The sequence below is a fragment of the Gopherus evgoodei genome, chromosome 3 (assembly GCF_007399415.2).
Source record: "Gopherus evgoodei ecotype Sinaloan lineage chromosome 3, rGopEvg1_v1.p, whole genome shotgun sequence".
Taxonomy (NCBI): Eukaryota; Metazoa; Chordata; order Testudines; family Testudinidae; genus Gopherus; species Gopherus evgoodei.
Genome location: NC_044324.1, coordinates 189812003 through 189829208, shown reverse-complemented (window position 1 = coordinate 189829208; position 17206 = coordinate 189812003). Strand labels below are relative to the sequence as shown.

General features: G+C 45.3%; 1 long non-coding RNA gene across 2 annotated transcripts; it reads right to left on the bottom strand.

The window, feature by feature from the left end:
• Nucleotides 1–3510: 3510 nt before the first annotated feature.
• On the bottom strand, nucleotides 3511–15060 carry LOC115649110. 2 transcript variants are annotated; one of them, XR_003999763.1, is made up of 5 exons: nucleotides 14493–15060; nucleotides 14290–14355; nucleotides 8438–8549; nucleotides 8104–8269; nucleotides 3511–5350 (listed from the first exon to the last, which is right to left on the bottom strand). It is a non-coding gene; the product is annotated as an uncharacterized LOC115649110 (long non-coding RNA). The 2 variants fall into 2 exon arrangements; XR_003999764.1 differs by lacking the exon at nucleotides 14290–14355 and having other exon boundaries at nucleotides 3512–5350.
• Nucleotides 15061–17206: the final 2146 nt, after the last annotated feature.

Genomic DNA, 17206 nt, shown 5'->3' with positions numbered 1-17206 from the left:
ATCACCAGCTCTGCTTGCAGGTGGAGGGTAGTAAGCACCCTGGACCAAGCAATGCTGCAGACAGCGATCCAGAGGGCTACAGGCAGCTCCTGGTGGGCTGTGGAGATCTGTGGCCCTGATGTAAAGGCCAAGAGGGTGCTGGAACTGCTGAAAGGAGTGGCTGGACAGTGGACTGCAGGTCCCCCCCAGAAGGGGTGAATCTAGTGCAGGACAGCCCGAGGGCAGTGTCACTGAAGAGGATGCCATGGTCCTGGGAGTGATATGTGTCCAGGAACAGAGGTGACAGTGGGCAAGACACCACTGTGGTGCCTCCTGCTGGTCGTGAGTGACATCTCATCAGAATAGTCCTACCTCCAAAACACTGATATAACCCTCCTGCCCCTGGCCATGCCCCTTAACCCGCGGCTTGCAAGATGCTCTGTAAATCCCTTCAGTAGAGTTGAGTATTCATTACAACGACTACAATAATAAATCACTGTACTTATGGGCTAACCACCCTAAACTAAGGCCAAAGATGGTTCTAATTTGTATTGCCAATTAATATCAACGCCTCTGTTATTACTGTAGGTTTATTTCCCAGTGTAGTGAATGTTAGCATTGATTCTGCTAATCCCTGCAATAGCAGAAATATAGAAATATTTGACCTTGTCACATCTCAGTAAGTATCTTTGTTTTACCGCTCCTACTACCTTAAGCATGTTTACAAATTTGTTGGGAAATATAGGGCCAGATTTTGTTCTCAGCCACAAAGATGCATCTCCCATTGACTTCAGTGGGAGATGCATTGGAGTAACAGAGCAACAGAACTGGCTTTTGTTTGTTGGGATCTCTATATTGAATCTACTGGCTCATTACTCGATACCTCCCCTTGTGAACTGGAGAAAAAGAATGTAACCAGTGGAAAACGCTACTATCCAGTTCAATATCCAGCCAGTAGAGGGCTCCATAATCCCAAGTAAATAGGGAATGGTAGCACTATCCAGAGATCGGGGGGACCATACTAGGCAGAAAGCTGTAGGCTATGTGAGTCGGAGCATAAGGTCAGAGGCAGCATTGGATTGGGAGCTGGCTGTGGAGTGAAGGCTGAGCAGCAGGTAGCTTTGGGGTGGGACTGGAAGGTGATAACTCTTGTTGGCAGAAAGCCAGCAGTAGCCACCCCAGGCAGTGGGCTGCTGGCAGGAGGACAGCATGTGGGTTACAATGAGACTTTATCTCTCTATGCCTCTACTTTACTACCGTAGAAGCTATACCAGGAACTGGTTTGATCTGCTGAAATCTTTATGCCAAGAGAACTTGATTCCTTCACTTTTTCCAGGCCTAGTAAAATAATTCTGGGTTACATATCTGAAACTGGTGAATGTTAATGGGAGCCCACCAATGGCTAAAGACTAGCCTAGTGCCTGGAGCTTCTACATTGCTTGTCTCAGAGCTCATGGTATGCGCAACACAGTACTGGGCATCAGGGGGATTGGTGTATCACAGTAGTCATGGCAACACTGCAGTCAATTACAGCATCTATTATTGTAGTTAAAGAATGTATTGAATATGCAGTTCCTGGAAATAGGAGAGGAAAGAATAACCTTTCCTTCTGACTGTAAAAATTCTATATTGCCCTTTATACATTCACAGATTCCAAGGCCCAAAGAGATCATTGTGATCATCTAGTCTGTCCTCCTGAATAACACAGGCCACAGAACTTCTCCAAAATAATTCCTAGAGCAGAGCTTTTAGAAAAATCTCAATCTTGATTTTAAAATGGCTAGTGATGGACAATCCATCACAATCTTGATAAATTGTTCCAGTGGTTAATTTCTCTCCCTGTTAAAAATTGATGCCTTATTTTCAGTCTGAATTTGTCTTTAATTTCAATTTCCAGCCACTGGATTATTATACCTTTGTTTGCTAGATTGGAGAGCTCACTATCAAATACTTGTTCCTCATGTAGGTACTCATAGATTGTAATCAAGTTACCATTAACCTTCTCTTCGTTAAGCTAAACAGATTGAGCTCCTTGAGTCTTTCACTATAAGACATGGCATTCGTAATCACATCCCATCCTTTAGGTATGTGTCTGCTAGGAACAGAGTGCATCTGGGTGATGGCCCTGACTAAGTCAAGCATGTTAAGAACCATAAACCACTGATCCTTTGTACAAACAATCCCCTTTCTCATTCTACAAAGAGATTTTTATCCTGGTCCAGCTTATTGAGCAATACTAATGCATTTTTCTTATAACATTTATTCACATTATCCAGCACCTCCTGAGCAACACATTCAGAGGTCTTTGGTGTTTCTGGAGGTTTGGCAGTCATGCTGCATTCCTGTTCTGGGAGAAACAGACTTATTTTCCCTTTATCTGCATCGCTCTGCCTCAAGTATGTTGGGTACATTTGAAGCACAATGCCATAAAGTTTAGCCTTTTCGTATTCAGCTAAATCAGTTCTTTGAAGAACAGACTTCATTTCAGCATCCAGTAAGCGAGTCACGGTCATTCTAATATTTTTCCTTCACTGGAGGGGGAGCCCTTAATTGCTCCAATTGGCAGCTGGGCACCAGGTACATTTTTCTTTTTCCCTTCATACTCCATTATTAATTAGTCAAAAGTCCTGTTATCAGAGAGATAACAAAACTTAAGAGGTCCAATAAACTCCCCAGACTGCTTCACCGGATGCTTCTTTCTTTTGAGAGAGACCCTTTTATTACAGGTTTCAGAGTAGCAGCTGTGTTAGTTTGTATCCACAAAAAGAACAAGAGTACTTGGGGCACCTTAGAGACTAACATTTATTTGAGCATAAGTTTTCATGGGCTACAGCCCACTTCATCGGATCCAGTCTATGCATCCGATGAAGTGGGCTGTAGCCCATGAGCGCTTATCCTCAAATTAATTTGTTAGTCTCTAAGGTGCCCCAAGTACTCCTGTTTTTTTTATAAACATGAGTCTCTTTCAGCATGGGCTCTTGATTCTGTGTGAAAGGTACGTTTCCTTTTAAGGTATTGAGTGCTATTTCTGAGATGGCCACTACTAAATCGTCAGAGGCCAAAGGCTATACTGTGTTCCTTTGCTGCAGAGATGATTTGCTGAGTAATTTTAAAAGGACCAGGTTTCTCTTCGTGCAGCTGGACATGCTTTTGGTTGGCAACCCTGGCTGTTAAAAAGGACCTGCTGATAATTCATCTCTTTTTATACCCAACTGTTGTTCTTTTCAAAATATAAACTGATGGCCAATCTGAAGAGAAAAGACCGGTTCTTAGTCTGTAAGCCTCTGCTGTGGAGCATTTAAATCCACCACCAGGCAGCCATAAAGTCTTTTGGTAGCATCCTCAAAAGCTTCCAGAAAGAATTGTGCTTTTCCGGGGTACATTTGCCCAGCGAGCATAGTGATTTGTAATTTATCCCTGGGTTTTTTTTAACAGAACCACGTACTTTGCATTTAGGTTAATAATGCAACTCTTTCCCCCCCCCCGACAAACTATGTTCTGAACTATATACATAATGCTCAGGTTCCTGTGGTGCACGTACTTGGTAAAGGCTTTCTCAATTTTATTGCTTTCACAAGCAGAGTTCATCAGAACATCTACAATAATCACATTTATTTGTATGGGTAGGAAATAGCCAGTCATAGTCAAAATCTTCAAGGCAGCCCCCCACAAAATTAATAAAGGGATATTTACCAAGCAGCTTTTATACAGAGGTTGCCAGCAACTGTAACAGCACATAATGTTCTCGGGCATAACTGACAACACATTTCTTATAAAGTAACTTTTTTCCACAGTTTCTAGGCCCTTTGAGAATTACAGAAAAGAGGTATTTCCACTATGTATCCATTTTCAAAAGCCATAGGGCTTCTTTAAAGGCCCCTCTTGTTGTAAACAACTTTGTGTTTTCTTAAGGGTCTTTGTCTGTATTTGCCGCTGATGTCTGGTCCTTATGTTTGCACCTCTATTGTTTTTGGGGTGTTCTCTCTCAGGTCTGTTCTATAGTCCAGGACTGGATCTTTCAAACTGTCAAAGTTAATCTTTTCCCAGTTTGCTATGTTCAGGCTAATCCCTTTGACTTTCATATAGGCTTTTCCTCCCGATAGCTTGTACCAGAACATTTTTGAACCGTCTAACGCAAACTCGGTGAGGTGTTGATCTGGCGGGATCTCACATTTGAGGTCCCCTAAATAATCCCCCCGAGAGGGGTTTCAGTCACTCTCCCTCTTCTTGAATATCACTGAGTTAGTGTCATGGTACAGGCACCACTCTTGCAGCCTGTCTAGCAGGTTGTATAGTTCTAAGTAAGCGGTGATGAAACAGGCTACGAAGACATTGGTATTGCCAGAAACAGAGTACCGGTCTTTCGCGTGCTTCCAACACACGCACGCTGTTTCATCATTGACAAACCTGCAGGATGAAACCTCATAATTGGGGGGGAAAAACAGGGACTGAAAGAGTTCGTCAGTGTCTCTCAATGCTAGTATTGGGTAGCTTTGTTCTTTGGCCGAATTTACCCCAGAGAGCATTTAAAAACAGTTTAGTGATTTGGTGCTTAGCGGGGTTCACCGAGATCTCATGCTGGCGTAAATGCACACCTTCTTTCCAGTAGAAATCATTAACATACTTATTTTGTTTTTCTTCATCCGTGCACCAGCTGGGATACTCTGAAGCCTCTTGTTTCTGATGGAGGTGTAATTTTATGTACTCTGAAAAGAGTTTGTCAAGCTTTTCTTCAAAATTCCAGATTTTGTAGATTTTTGCCATCGCATATGCCTTTGCTACAGCCATGTTCAATTCCACTGTGCACCAAGTCCCCAGGATTACTCTCTCCTCATCAGTATGGGCGCACATCTCCTGCTGCTCGGTTTCGGCAGAAGTTTGGCAGAGCGGGAACACAAGTTTGCCACCCGCTCTGACAGATAACATTGGAGAAAGAGGCCTCATGGGATACCCTTTAACTTTCGCAAATCCAAAATAATTTGTGAGGGGTCCAAATTTGTCATGAACTGTATTGGGGTGTCCAATTGGGTCTTCCTTGATTTTTGTTTACGAAAGGGTACAGGCTGGTAAAATCGTAATAGTGGATTTCTTCACTGGGCTTAGGTTTGTAATATAGGTGGATAATGTTAGTCCTCCCTGCAAAAAGAGCATCACTAGGCACCAAGACTGAGGCAACTGTGCTTTGTTTAAGAAATCTGCAGGCTTCCTGTCTGTTTCTACTATTGTCTCCTACTCATGCTCTCAGAGGGTCCTAACTACATACCCTAGTCTTTTCAGACAGTTGGTCTTGAGTTGCATCTTGTAATAAAGAAACCTGAAAGTTGTCCCCATCCTAGGATTCTGTGCTTTTTCATGATAACCGGTGAAACAGCTGTGAAGAAAAACACCTGTTAAAGACCATGCGTACCCAGTCAACGACAGCGCAACCATCTAGCAAATAGGGGCCTACCTGTAATTCCCCACCCCGTAACGCATGCTATGTTTGTATATTTTCTTTGTGAGTGGTAAACAGCCACTGAATGGCTGGTTTCGAATATCTCTTTTTCTGCCTGTGATAGTTGTCCAGAGATAGAAGGTCTACCATGTTAGACTGTAAAAATATAAACCTGTACTTTGTCACATAGACAGATGCCAGCTTTATGTACCCAAAATGATCTATACACAATTTACCTCTATGAATTTATCAGGGTCTCTCTCTGCAATATCTCCCATCTCTGTCATTTTCATGATCACTTCTCTGTACAGGATACAGGCTCATCTCAAAACTTTGACATCCCACTGACAATAATACACATGTTCTTTCTTCAAGTCAAATGTCTCCTATTGGTTGTCCCAATACCAGTTGAGAAATTCTACTTTCTGCCCAGGCATCATGCTGTTGACACCATAGTGCTCCACCCCCAGCATTGGCCTCATGTCATTTTGGTTTTCTAAAGTGTTAAAAACATGTGGGAAATACCCTTTGCAATCTTCAAACCCCATCGCCTGCATGAGCTTCCTAAGCTTCATGGGCAAGAAGTTTATGGAGTTTATAAAATGAACACCCAGGGCTTTAACTTCCATACACATTAGCTTACTACTTTGAGTTATCAGTTCTGTGCACATCTTTTCCTTCAATAACTGTCTAATGACAAAGTACACATCATAACTTTTGGAATTGTGTGCTATTAATGTGTAGTCCTGGAACCTTTTGGTGATAAACATCGTAACAAAGGTAGAAAGACACTCACGGCCCTTAAATTTCCAGGATTTTTCTGGCTTTAGGAACATAGCAAAAATGCAATTAAACACTCATAACCCCCTCTCCTACATTCATACAAAATCGTAAAAAATATACTCTTCTGATTATTTGGGCTTTCTAATGCTGTCCGTAAAACATAGGTGGCTGTCTACATCATCAGTATTCAAACCCTGACACTGCTTACAGTGCATCCATTTGCACCTTCAAACCCCATCGCCTGCACGAGCTTCCTAAGCTTCATGGGCAAGAAGTTTACGGAGTTTATAAAATGCACCTGTAACCTGTATAAAATTTGCATCTGTAACCCTTGTCTAAAATTTTAATGTGATAAGTGTCAGTCTAATGTAGACAGGCATTTGAGGTTGTTGTTTTTTTGATGCACAGTCTACATGCCTGTCTAGGCATTCTTTGGCTCAACAATACAGTCTACAGCTAGGACACTTCAGCTGAGGGTGATCATACATCCCATTTCAACTGGGACAGTCCCTTTTTTAGGTCCTGTCCCAGCCATCCTGATTTTTTTGGCAAAACTTGGCATTTGTCCTGTTTGCTCTTGCCACCTGATCATCAATGAAGTGTAACGTCCCATCAACATGCATTTCTCTATTACTCTGTAACAGCTTAGAGGCTTGATTTAAAATATCTGCAGGAGATAGGTCATCCCTAGTTTTTCTTACCGAAAATAAAGAATTGGTTAAATTATGACTCTCTAAACATGCAAGAATGTAACAGCCCACTGTTAATGCCATCAAAAACTAGCTGTATTCCCTTATGTATGGCTTCAACGACCTGCCAAGCTGACAAAACTCAATTCCTCACAATACACCTAACCCCCTAAATCGAGGTAATTCCTGTTGCCAACTTCTCACTTGTTCCATATACATGTCTGTTTGTGGGTCCTCATCTGCTTTTACAGGGTTATTTGGGAGTTCCTCTATAGAACCAGCAGGTGCATTTTCTATATCAGATGCTAATTAGAGTCAGCCTCCAAGAGGCCATCAGAAGGATTATCAGGAGCAGATGGGGACCCATCAAGAGATTCTTCTGGGCAATTTTCTAAATCAGAATCTATGTGAGAGTCACTACCGGCTCGCAGGAACCCAGAGTCAGATTCCACCTCTCCATTCTCAGGAATGCCAGTTTGAGAGCCTCCACTAGGGGGCATCTCGTTTTGTTTTGTTTTTCTCCTCATCACCTCTTTAGCCTTTTAGAAAAAATTTACAACAACCCTCATCCTAACTTTTTGGCAGATGTCTGTTTATCCCCCAAATTCTGTCCCCCCTTTTGTTTACACCTCAGCTGATGTGTACCCTTGAGGATGCCTCTTTTACCTGAGCTCCTGTCCACAACTATCAGAGGGGTAGCTGTGTTAGTCTGGATCTGTAAAAGCAGCAAAGAATCCTGAGGCACCTTATAGGCTAACAGACGTTTTGGAGCATGAGCTTTCGTGGGTGAATACCCACTTCTTCAGATGCATGTTCTGTCCACAACTAGTCGTGCCTGCTCAGAACCAACCTCGGGAAAACTGAACTATTTTTCAAAGTTACCCAAAAGAGCTTTTTCATTTTTGATGTAGTTTCTAGTCATCCTTTCTTTTAGAAATCCTGAGGATACAACACCCAGCTTTCTGAACAAAGTGTCATATTTTTTCCAAATCTCTTTGGAATGCCGAAGAGATATGCCTAGCTTATTGAGATGGGAAAATAGTTTGTAATAATTTTTAGATATTTCATAATGCAGGAGCTTTCAGTCCTCGTTTTTTTTATTCACAACCCCTAAAGCATGTGCTCTGGGTTGTGAATGTGTGTGTTTTCACTCAGTTTTCTCAGGGCCTTGTGCGGTGTTGACCACTGAGGAACTGTGTTTGTGTTGTTGCTTTTTACCAGAGACTTTTGTTTTGTCCTTGGGTTTGACGTATCTGAGCTTTGGATGCTAAGTCTGCACTCTTCATTGTTAAAGGTCTCAGAGAAGATTCCTGGTTCTTTGGTGGTTCCACTGGAGATGTCCCTGTAGCTCTAACTATGGCATCATCAAGTGAGTTGCCCAGGCCTGATTAGGAAAACAGAGATCTTCCAATTTAGTGTCAAATAAACATTTTTAAAAATTCACAAAACCCACACAAAACTTAATTTTCCAATCTTTCTCACTCACACCTATGTATTTGCTTAAAATACAAAACTTCATAAACAACCAAACAAATAAGCAAAATATATTTACTGGCTTCTTCCATCTGTCAGCTCTTGATGCTGGTGAATTTTCCTTTTCAGCTGTCTCTTTCTTTTGATCTTGTTTACCCTTTGGTCTAACGATCTCTCATGCTTTGACCATACTGTGGAGCAGACAACATTATTATAAAATGCATGAAAATGATCCTGTAAACATTTACAAATAAAATACTCTTTAGGGTGGTTTTTCTATTTAAAGAAAGTCATAGATTTAAAAAACATACAGGTTTTGGTTTATTTCTACCACTAGTGTTTTTCCAAAACCTAGAGATTTTTAATATAAGCACTTGTTTCCACCATACACACCAAAACAAAGTGTGCAATAAAATACTTTAAGCCCCCTCATAACTATGTCTTGGATAGGCCCCCCTAAATCACCAACTAATTTAAACATTAAAACTAATTAAATAACAAACAACCCATTTAAAATTTTTTACATGTTGCAGAGTAAAAACACCAATAGTTTAAAACACTCAAAACCCTTCAAGAATCCCACACTTATCTCTAACATAGGCACCTAAATCACCAACAACTTTAACCATTTTAAAACACAAACAAAAAACATTTTGCAGAGTAAAAACCCCAATGCTTTTGTGACAGGATACTAGCCCTGCACTGGAGCAGAAGAGATTAAGGTAGCACTCTTAACAGCAGAAGCCACGCCACTTCAGCCCTGCTGGGCCTGCTCCAACTGCTGCTGCAGTATAAAAGGGAGTAGCCTAGCTCAGTCTGTGCTGACAGCCAAAGAGGAAGGATGTACCTCGCTGGCTCCAGCCAAGCAGCAGCTAGGTACCTGGACTGAGGGACCATTAGGCCACACTCCAGACAAGTGAAGCCCTAGTGGTGCCAGCCATTGGACCACGCAGCCCTGAGGCTGAGCACGACCATATTAACTTAGCCACGGGGCTACCATGCCCTTGCCTCACCCCCAGGGTGACTGGGTGTACTGGCCTTGTGACATGTGGTGGAGAACATGGGTAACAGTTGGGACCTGCTAAAAGGCCCTGAGTGAGGGGGGACTGCCTGAAGCAAGCTTAGAGTTCCCTTTGCCTGTTAACCACTGCGAAGCAAGATGGAGACCAACAAATTATTGAAGTGGTTGTTAGAGCACCAACAACTACAGACAACCCAGCAGCAGCAATGCCAAGCACAGCTGATACAGCAGATCACTGCCCAGAAGCAACAGCTGATGTGTGAACTGGCCAACCAGCACCAGACTCAGCAGGAGCAGTTGGTACAGTAAATGGCACAATTGTTGTGGCCTGGAGGGGCCCATCTCCCTGGCTTGGTGGGAGCAGATGCAGGAATGCTCCTCGCCAACCTCACGGTACGATTTACAGAGATTAGGCCTGGAGATGACCCAGAGGCCTTTCTAATGACTTTTGAGAGGGTAGCCAATGCTGCATGATGGCCTCCCAAACACTCGGCCAACCTGCTGGCCCCCTACTTGACAGGTCCAGCTCAGTGCGCATACCGCAGTGTGGACACACTGAATGCCCTAGAATACTGGAAGGGAAAGGCCGTGGTCTTGGACCAGACAGTCATCAGCCCTGAGACCTACAACCAGCATTTCCACCGGGAATGGTACCCTCCTGGGGGCAGGCCAACGGTGGTGGCTCAGTGTCTCTGGGACTATACCTGGTGGTGACTAAACTCCAAGAAACATTCGGGGGCCCAAGTGACCAAAACAATGATCCCCAAGCAATTCACCCAGATAGTTCCCAGCAAAGGGAAGGAGTGGGTCCAGCAGCATTGGCCAGTGACCCTCGCTGAAGCTGTCGAATTAATGGAAGACTACCTGGTGGCAGAAACCCCGGAGCCACGATCCCCCAAGCCAGCAACACTGAAAGGAGAAGGATGGTCCAGCTGAAGGGAGCTCTTGCCGCAATGAACTGGGGAGAACACAGCGCCTACTCCAAACCTTGGATGGGTGTACCCACAGGGGGAGGCTGGGGACCGGTTCTATGAGTGTGGGTAAGAGGGACACTTTTGCCAAGATTGCCCATACCTGGATTGTAGTTATGGCAAAATATGAGTGGCCAACCCCCAAGCCCACAGGAAGGGCCCAGAGAAACTAGTGGTCCTTGTAAGCATAAATGGGACCCCAATGCTGGCCCTGGTGGACACCAGATGCAGCCAGACCCTCATCCAAGATGGTGTGGTACCTAACCCCAAGCCCACAGGGAAGGAGATACAGTTGCAGTGCATCCATGGGGACATACAGCTCTACCCCACGGCTAGGGTTAAACTGGAGATTACCCCACATGATGCGGTCCTCCAGGTTGGGGTCATCCACAGATTAGCATATCCTGTGATCCTGGGGAACAACTGGCCTTGGTTCAAGGAGCTCCTAAGGGGCCACAGGCAGTGAAACCTGGGTGGGGACAAGGTAGCAACCCTGTGCAGAGGGCTACTTGGCCGATCAGCAGATTCTGACCCAGGGGAGAGCCCTTCTGACCCCTCTGTGGCCCCAGACAGACCACCACCCTGGGCAGAGATCTCCATAGAGGATGCCCTGACACAACTGGAGACCAGCAGGGACTTAGTCCGGGAGCAGAGGGAGGAACCTGTTGGGTATCCTATGTCTTCAGACATGACCAACGGACACACACAGGAACACATAGAGACTGGAGTCTTCAGTTACGGCTTGGTTTATTGTAGCAGAAGCTCAACTACACCCTGCAGAAGCATAGCTGTACCACACTCATTTCCCTCCCCGACATCCTGGGGAGTGAGCACTGTGATCCTTTGGCATTTCCCCTTTATTGTAATCATCAGCCCCAAGTGAGCAGCTCTGGTCTCGGTCATGGCCCATGATTGCCAACTAAGTTTGTGGAAGATGACCCCCGACACTAGAACAGGTTGCTCCTGGCCCTGCTGTTTTGTCATATGGGAGGTACCCCATGCATCAACTGGCTTCTTCCCCTTCAAGCTTCTCTATGGGTGTCAACTCTATGGCATCCTCAACCTCATTCGGGAGAATTGGGAGGAGCAAGAGACCTGGGTCACGCGGGTGGTCTGCTATGTGTTGCAACTGCATGAGCGACTCCATACTCTAGGGACTTTCACCCAAAGGAATCTTTTACAGACTCAACACATACAAAAACAGCACTACAACAAGGGGGCCAAACTCTGCAAGGTCGAGCCGGGAGATAGAGTCCTACTCTTGTTACCCTCCCACGAGTCCAAAATGATGGCCAAGTGGCAGGGATCCTACGAGGTCACCAGATGTGTGGGACAGGTAGACTATGAGATCTGATTACCGGGGTAACAGAAAGAGACACGCATATACCATGTTAACCTGCTGAAGGTATGGAAGGCCAGGAAGGGCTTGCTCATTATGCCTTTCCCTCTGGCGCCTGAACTGGGACCTCTGGTCGATGGACCCCTAGAGTCAGGGCTGGCCACAATGGGCACCAAGCTAAGCCCTGAGCAGAAGGTACAGCTACAGCAGGTCTTGTAGGCCTTTCCAGAAATCTTATCTGTGTGCCTTGGGTGGACATAAGTCATGCACTACCATATAGCCACCTTACTGGGCCACCAACCCCTCTGGAGGAAGATGTGGAAGGCTGTCCAGAGGGAATTAGATACCATGCTGGAGCTGGGGGTAGTGGAAGAATCAAGGAATGAATGGTGTATCCTGATTGTCCTGGTCCTGAAGCCAGATGAGACTAGACACTTTTGTATCGACTTTTGGAAAGTCAACGCCATCTCACGCTTTGATGCATACCCCATCCTGTGGGTGGAGGATCTCTTAGGCTACGAGGGGCTACAGTCCTGTCCATGCTCGATCTGACAAAGGGGTACTGGCAAATAGCCATTATGCCAAACTCTTGGGCAAATATGGCCTTCCCAACACCATTCGGTCTGTTTCACTTCACGATGATACCTTTCAGGCTGCCACCCTCCAGAAGCTAATGAATTCCATCCTGCAGCCTCATGACCAGTATGCTGTGGCATGTATTGATGACACATGATATATAGCACAAACTGGGAGGACCATCTCTGGCACATTGCCAATGTGTTAGGAGCCCTAAAAGAGGCCGGGCTCACAACAAACCTGGTCAAATGTCACCTTGGTCAATAAGAGGTGACATACCTAGGGTATACAATGGACAGTGGCAAGCTGAGGCCCCAGTAGATAAAGTGCAAGCCCTAAAAGACAGGCCTGCCACCATGATAAAGAGGCAAGTGAGGAAGTTACTAGGACTGGCGGGGTATTACCACCTGTTCGTATCCAATTTCATAATGCTAGCTCTTTCAGACGTGACCAAGAACTCATAACCACAGAAAGACCGTTGGTCTGAGAGATGCGAGACAACCTTCCTAACACAGAAGGAATGGCTAGCCCAGGAGCCAGTTTTAACCAACCAAGACTTTATGAGGCCCTTCATTCTACAGACAGATGCCTCAGAAATGGGACTCAGGGCTGTTGTCTCCCAACAAGCTGATGGTGAAGAATGCCTGGTCCTATATCTAAACCAGAGAGTATTCCCCAGGGAGACCTGATATTTGACTATCGAGAAAGAGACACTAGCTGTGAAATGGGCAGTGGAGACCCTGCATTATTACTTACTGGTGAACCCCTTCCAGCTAATTACAGACCACACTCCCCTTTGCTGGCTTAATAGCATGAAAGACACCAATGCCCAGATCATGCATTGGTACCTCTCCCTGCAGCCATATGATTTCCACGTCTTCCGTTGACCAGGTAAAGCACACGCCAATGCAGACATCTTTTCAAGGTATGGTAGGGAGGAGGACAAGGAAGGATACCAGACAGGTGCCCTCTTGAGGGGAAAGATGTGTGACAGGGTGTACTGGCCCCTCACTGGAGTGGAAGGAGTTAAGGAAGCACTCTTAGCAGCAGAAGCCATGCCCCTTGATTTTGCTGGGCATGCTGCAACTGATTCTGCACCATAAAAGGGAGCAGCCTAGCTAAATCTGGGCTGACTGCTAAAGAGGAAGGATACACCTTGCTGGCTCCAGCTGAGGAGCAGCTAGGTACCCAGATCAAAGGAGCAGCACATGCCGAGGCACAGACAGGCACCCAGGTATCTGTGGATACCCTAGGGAGATTACAGCCACCACCTGAGGCACTCTGAGTCCCCAAAGACACCCTGACTTCAGCTGCAGGAGTCATGGTAGAAAGTTGCCAGGGAGGGACTAGCCAGTGTCCCTGCAGCAGTCAGCGTGGTATGGGTGGATTCCTGGCCAACTTTGGGGACCCAGTGGAGCAGGGAGGGCTTGGGTCCCCCTACCTGGCTACCCCCCCTTCTATAGGGAGTGGCCCATCAAAGCCCCCCTCTATCAACTCTGGCCATAGGGCTGCACTTCCCTGCCACCTTGGGATGACCTATTGACTTTGGCCATTAGGGCTTACTTCCCTGCAGACAAGTGCTTCCCTAGTGGGGCTGGCCACTGGACCATGCAGCCCTGAGGCTGAGCGCAACCATATTAACTGCAGGGCTACCACACCCTTGCCCCACCCCCGGGGTGATGGGTTGTACTAGCCCCGTGACAGCTTTAAACACTCCAACAAAATATTTTTTAATCCTCCCACACATACCACCACTATGTCTTGCACAGGCGCCTAACTTACCAACAACAATTTATACATTACAACCATCTTCTTCTAAACTATTTTGAAATTCATTTTGCACAGACTAGACCCCACCTCCCATAGTTTTAAACACACCAAACTGACAGTTTGCAACAAAGTACTTTTCAATAAATCCACACCTATGTCATGCACAGGCCCCTAACTCACAATTTAAACTTTAAAACCAACTTTTAAAACCATTTTAAAACACACTCATTTAAAAACCAATTCCAGAAATTTACCTTCCATCATAGAGTAAAGGGGTGCTGCACATGGTTATTCTGTTTTCGCCCCATGTGTATTTGGGACTTTGGGTTAAAGAACAAACACAATTTTAGTTAATATTATTCCCCAAATGCATCCAACTCTTATACAACCTGTTTAATACCAGTTGTTTTTTATTAAACAGTATTAAGCACAACTGTAATTAAAAATGGGGTTTTACCTTGCCCTGGTGAAATACAGCTTGAGGTTGCTATTTCCATGCTAAACAGATCACACTGCAATAAGGACAGGTATCAGTATTAGTAAGGACAACATGGACAAAGAGTAACGTTTTATAAGATATATTTTCAGAGTTAAAAACAAGCAACATACCTCATCTTGCAGTCCAGCAGCAGCTATTTTGTTCAAGATAGTTTCTGTTATAAGAGGACAGTCTTCCCTCTCCCCACCAGAAGGAGGGGGATTATATCATCCTACCTCTTTGTTTCAAACAAACTTCAATGTCTGTAATTAGCAAGTTGATTTGATCACTAAAAGTCTTAATTAATAGATACTTAAGGAATTTAGGCACCCCCCCCAAACATTCCTTTTTGTGGTCTGAGGTGAAAATTAAATTCTCTGCACAACTGGGATGCTTTTGACTAAAACTTCATTAAAATAAATTTTCCTTTTTCAATGAAAAAACAAGGGCACTGTAGCATTTTATTATAATATTAAACAGTAAAATCAACACACACAGATATTCTTAATACTACTGTCTCTCTCTTCTCAGGGAGGAGGGATAGCTCAGTGGTTTGAGCATTGGCCCACTAAATCCAGGGTTGTGAGCTCAATCCTTGAGAAGGGGCCGCTTGGGGCAAAAATCTCTCTAGGGATTGGTCCTGCTTTGAGCAGGGTGTTGAATTAGATGACCTCCTGAGATCCCTACCAATCCTGATATTCTATGAGTCTCCTGAGCAGGGAACCTTGCAGCTGTCAATGAATGTCTTAAGGAGTTTGTGTTTTGTTTTAAACATGTTTCTTTCATGCTTAAAGTTTTGGTTTGTTCTGAAATAAAATGGATGTAGCATGACCACACTACAAATACCCAGAGCTTTTAAATGATTGATGGTTCTTACTGCAAATGCTTATTATATAAAAGTATGGTGGAGGGTTGTGAACCCTTGAAACATTTCAGTTTTGTGTTAGACTCTTGTTTAATTTGTAAATATATTATTTTAAACTTTTAATGACTGTGGATTGCTAGAAAGACTGGCCCATAGTGTTCAACAAACTCCTGAGGTTTTTTTTAACTGTCCAACAGCGTCGACAAACTCCTGGTTTAGTTCATTTAATATAAATCAGCACTCATCATCCCCACCCACCTGCCTCCCTTACTGTGGGTGTACATCCATCAAACCTGATCATTAATACCTTTAACCCAGATGGAAACAAAGGTGGATAATCACATCTAAGTCAATCTCTATTGACGCCAATAGAGTTACTCCTGCTATTTCAGTGGGGGTCTGCTTAAATGCTCAGCTCTGTTTGTATGCAGAAACATGTCCAAAGGTGAAAGTAAGCTGGTACAGTCCAGTACAGCGTACTGGCAAGAGCCAGTACGCCGCGCCAGACCACACCGGCTTCCACGGCGGGGATTTAAAGGGCTCTGGACTGCCCTTTAACTCCCAGCTGTGGCTCCGGTGGCCAGGCTGGGGCTGGGATTTAAAGGGCTCAGAGCTCCCCACTGCTGCAGGCAGCCCAGAGCCCTTTAAATCTTGCCCGCAGTTCTGGCGGCCGGACTGGGGCCGGGATTTAAAGGGCTCAGGGATCCCCGCGGCCACGGGCAGCCTAAAGCCCTTTGAATCCCACCCGCGGCTCCCAGCCCAGCAAAGCTCAGGGTTCCCCCCGGCAGCCGTAGGCCTGGGCCCTTTAATTTGCCCCTGAGCCCCAGTGGACTCCCAGTCACCTCTTCAGCTGGGAGCCCCTGGTTGATTTAAAGGCCCTGCGGTCCCAGCCACAGCCGGTGCCCCAGGGCCTTTAAATCTTGAGAGGCCCCGCCTCTTCTGCTTGAGGCCACGCCTCTTCCAGATGAGGCCACGCCCCCCTCAGGACTCTGGCAGTACCAGTAAGTCCTGTAAGTTACTTTCACCCCTGAACATGTCTCAAACATCACACTTTTTTTTGTTTTTTGACCATACCCCCATCCCACTCAGGATTTGACTACACACATTTCAGCTTTCTGCTGCAAGTAGGGGTATGTCTACACTTGCAGAGTTTCTGTGCTGTAAGTTTCACCAGTGACAGGGAACCAATGAAAGAAAAGCGCTGGTTTGTGTATTCACGTGATTCCTCAGGCGTCAGAGTGTTCACACTACCAGCCCTTCCATCGTCCATGAGAGCAGCGCTCGAGGGCAGCTATCCCTCAGTGCATCTCTCTGGATAGGTCTTGTGGGAAGGGGGTGGGGGTGAGTGGAAGGCATTCTGGTCCTTGCTCAGTGCCCCATGCTGCCCTGCTTCATGTCCCAGCAGCCCCACTGCTTCCTTGTTTCTTTCGTGGCATTTTTTTAACCCCCTTTCTATCTGGCTGCTTTTCCAGCCACATCTACAAGCAAAGGGAAAGGGAGTTTCAAACTTCCCGGGGCTTGCGGGGGGAGGGGAGGATGTCCATTTACCTGGCGTCAGAGCAGTGGAGATACTGGCCAGAGTGGTCACTTTTGGAACTGTGGGATATCCTCCGGAGGCCAAAAGGTGTTTACACTGGTAGAATGTGTCTTCACTTTCACAACAGTGCAAAAAGATCAGCGGAAAGAACTGTGTGCCTCTCATGAAGGAGGTTTTCTTTTTGTGGTGAAACTTCTGAGTTTCACTGCAAAAAGTCATTAACAGGTGTAGACGCTCACGCGGTTTTAGCACAAGAAAGGGACATTTTGCACTTTAAGTGACAAGTGTAGA